The sequence below is a fragment of the Heterocephalus glaber genome, unplaced genomic scaffold (genome assembly GCF_053883595.1).
Source record: "Heterocephalus glaber isolate CG9 unplaced genomic scaffold, H.glaber_assembly_v1.0 deba00001457, whole genome shotgun sequence".
Taxonomy (NCBI): domain Eukaryota; kingdom Metazoa; phylum Chordata; class Mammalia; order Rodentia; family Bathyergidae; genus Heterocephalus; species Heterocephalus glaber.
The window spans coordinates 12,165,050-12,169,347 of NW_028258305.1; the positions used below are offsets into that span (position 1 = coordinate 12,165,050).

General features: G+C 34.5%; 1 pseudogene; it reads left to right on the plus strand.

The window, feature by feature from the left end:
• The first annotated feature begins 928 nt into the window (after positions 1 to 928).
• Positions 929 to 2,311, plus strand: LOC101723574 (zinc finger CCCH domain-containing protein 15 pseudogene; annotated as a pseudogene).
• The last annotated feature ends 1,987 nt before the right edge of the window (positions 2,312 to 4,298 follow it).

The window sequence follows — 4,298 nt, forward strand, 5'->3', positions numbered from 1 at the left end:
AAATTTTTCAGGTTCAAACACATGGAATCACCATTGATTTTTCTTTTTGTCCTGTACTACATATGGATAATACATTGACAGATGCTATTGGCTATATCGTTACTATATATTTTGAATCCAATGGCCTCGCAATACTTCTACCACAAATATAGATGAAGAAAAAAGAAAGAAAACATGATATCTATAAAGGAAATATAATATTTATAAATCAATCTAAAATATAAATCCTACATGAATAATTCCCCTGTTGATAATTCTTCAATGAATTACATTGACTACAGGATAAAAATAACATGATTTTACATGGTCCTTATTGGAGCTCTATCTTTCTTGCTTTGTCTCTGGGTACCTAATTTATATCTTGAAATTCATAGCTTTGTATTATTTACCTTTACTTATGTGTAAAGTTTGTCTGTTTCAAATCTCATCTCAAATGCCTTTTTATCTGAAACCCAATATTCCTTCAGTACTCTGCTCATTCTACATGAAGTAGTACGGTTCATATAAATATATTAGTCTTCCAAATGATGCAATGGCACAATTACATAGAAAAAGAATGAAAACCCATATCCACTTGTGATGGACATTTCAGTGTGAGGTTTTTGAAATACAGCCTTATTCTCATTGACTTCTTGCAACTCATTGAAGAATTATGTTTCAAAAGTGTTAAAAATTCTTTTAGAATTTGATATTCTCATAAATATTTAGAATTATTTCTACTCTCAAAGTTGTATCAAAAATCATTAAAACTAAAAGCAGTTGGTCTTTACCACCCAGAGCAGCACTGATCAGATCCCCACCCCCCAGAAAAAACATCTAGCCAGCTGTGGTGGTGCCCACTTGTACATCCCTGTCTCAGAAAAACAAACAAACAAACAGAAAAATCCAAAAAATTCTGAAATCTGAAACACTTGTGGTCTCAGACTCCATGGAAGGGTTCAGCTGGGGTAACTACATCAATAGCAATAGCTTTCTAGCAGCTCCAGTTACTTGTTTTAAACACGACAAAACCTTCGGTCTAAAGAATAAGAAAGGAGCAAAGCAACAGAAGTTTATCAAGCCTGTCACTCATCAAGTCAAATTTGGTCAACAAAATCCACGGCAAGTAGCATAAAGTGAAGCTGAAAAGAAGTTGAAGAAAGATGACAAGAAGAAAGAAGAAGAAGAATTGCAGGAGCCAAATGAGCTGTTCAAACATGTAGTTGCTGCTCAAAAAATAAGTAAAGGTGCAGATCCCAAGTCCGTGGTGTGTGCCTTCTTCAAGCAAGGACAGTGTACTAAAGGAGATAAGTGCAAGTTCTCTCATGACCTGACTTCGGAGAGGAAATGTGAAAACGGAGTGTTTACATTGATGCAAGAGATGAAGAACTTGAAAAGGATACAATGGATAATTGGGATGAGAAAAAGCTCGAAGAAGTAGTGAACAAGAAGCACGGTGAGGCTGAAAAGAAAAAAAACAAAAACTCAAATAGTCTGGAAGCATTTTCTTGAAGCTATAGAAAATAACAAAAATGGCTGGTTCTGGGGGTGCCCTGGAGGGGGTGATAATTGTATATATCGACATGCACTTCCTCCTGGATTTGTGTTAAATAAAGATAAAAAGAAAGAGGAGAAAGAAGATGAAATTTCGTTAGAAGATCTCATTGAAAGAGAGCGTTCTGCCCTAAGACCAAATGTTACCAAAATCACTCTAGACTCTTTCCTCTCGTGGAAGAAAAGGAAAAGACAAGAAAAGATCGATAAGCTTGAACAACATATGGAAAGAGGGAAAGCTGACTTCAAAGCAGGGAAGGCACTCGTGATCAGTGGCCGAGAAGTGTTTGAATTCCGACAGGAACTGGTCAACGACGATGATGAAGCAGAGGACACGCGCTATACTAAGGGCACAGGTGCTGACAAGGTTGATGATTCGGTGAGCGTAAATGACATAGGCCTGTGCCTGTACATCCCAAGAGATGTAGATGAGACGGGCATTACTGTAGCCAGTCTGGAAAAGTTCAGTACATATGCTTCGGATAGAGACAAAAAAAAAAAAAGTGAAGCTTTTGGAGGTCGGGCTGAAAATGGTGAACTAAGTTACTTGGAGAAGGACAATGAACTGGATGGACAGGAAAATGGAGCCATCGGAGCCGTTCCTGTTGATGAAAATCTTTTTACGGGGGAAGATCTGGATGAGTTAGAAGAAGAATTAAACACACTTGATTTAGAAGAATGACACCAAGAAAGTCAAGGAAAAGATTAAGTCAGCTCAGCATGAGTTGAAATTGACTACATTCATTTTGTTCACCTAGAATCAACAGAATTTTCATTTCCCATGCTGATTCTGGAAGGCTTACTCTCCTCAAAAAAGAAATACTCTCCCTATATCTTCTCTCCTGACTTTGGCTACGTCTCACAGTAAGTTCATCGTAGCTCATGACAAAATGAAATATAAAAGTCATTGCAGAAAATAATTGTTGTAACTGTCCACTCAAGTAGGAAGTGTAACTGCTTTTCCGGCCTTTGGTTTTCATTGGGCATGTGTTGATATCAACAACATGAATTTACACTTAAGATATCCTTCATCTGATGCAGTTTTCAGTGAGTAATTTCCTTTCCTTTGTGTTTATATGGTTTAAAGACTGCCTAGAATGTGAGCACTGTACTTTATAAAGGAAACTGCTCATACAGATTCAATATCGTGTATCTTTGGACAATTCCACGGACATCTGAAATGGATCATGAACCCACCAGGATCATCTACAGTGCCCTGAGTTTTCCTTATTCTTCTTTGCCAATAAAGTTGTAAATAAAGACCATCGTACAATAAAAAAAGACTAAAAGCAGTTATTATTACTGCCATCAATTAAAAATTTGAAATATTTATAAGCATTCTTAATCTTCGAAAAGAAAAATTAATTTGTTATAGTAATGGTTCTTACAAAGATATCTATCATAATCTTTAGAGTGAGTCTGCCATGCTACATGCCAAAGATAATTATATTCTCAATGTAATTAAAATTATAAAAAATGGATTGAAAGGATACTACCCTAGAACATTTGTAGCTGTCCAAGGTAATCAAATGGTTCTAAGATGGAGAAGGAAGGAAGAAAAGGGTGAGAAAAGGAGGTATTGGTGACAGAAAAAGGGATAATAATTATCATTTATAAAGTCTATTGGTCTAGTTCTTTCTTGATTCCTGATAATATTTCCTCTTTTTCCATCTCTAGGAAATTGTTTTATGCTTAATATAAATATCCCAAATGCACAATTTTGTTTCAGAGTCCTCAAGTAGGGTTCTCTTATAAAATCCTAAATAAGTTTGAATTTACTTTATCAAGAAATAGAACATAAATCTGTAAATCACAACTAGGACAAAATACTTAGGAAAATATACCTGACAGAGAATTTGAATTGAGAATATATAAAGCATTCCTATAATTCAATAATAAAATATAATACTAAGTAAAGATTTAAATAAATAATTTTTAAAAGATATGTGAATAACCAAAGAACACTTAAAGATACATAGCATCCTTAGTTATCAGAAGATACAAATTAAACCATTAAATCATTATATACAAAACAAGAAAAGGTAAATTTAAATTTATTATTGATTCCTCATATTGGCAAACTATAGCAATGGAAATCTAATGGCAGGAATATAAAAACAGTAATACTATTTTGATAAGCTCTTAGGTAATTCTTTTAATAATGTTCAACATACAATTTGTGATCTAAAAGTTCCACTCTCGGGGCCGGGGTTTAGTTCAGTGGCACTGCACCTGCCTCACAAGTGCCAGGTCCTGAGTTGAATCCCTGGTAATGAAAACAAAAAAAAGTTCCACTCTCAAGAAACATGAACAAAATATTCACAGAAACAAACAAGTATGTAAAGGAAGGTCCACAGATGCTGTCTTCATAGTAGTCCTAAACTGAATAAATTTTAGATGTCCTTTAACTCAATAAAAAATTGAGGGGAACAGAATGGAATAGTATCCCAAGGTAAAAAGCATTAGTGGTATTTGCAGTAACACGCATAAGTACCACAAATTTATGCTGAATAAAAGCAGACAGAAAACAGTGCATGCTACATAATTTCATTTTTATATAATTCTAGAGTAGGCAAGTCTAATCTATGATTTAAAAAAGAACAATGGTAGCCTCAGAGGTTAAGAAATTGACTGGGAATAGATACTAGGGTTATTTCTATGGTAATGGATAATGAAAAAGCTTTTATATTCATATATAAGTCAGATAATGGATGTGCCTACTTGTCAAAAGTTACCATCATGTACATTTTTTATCATATTCTACA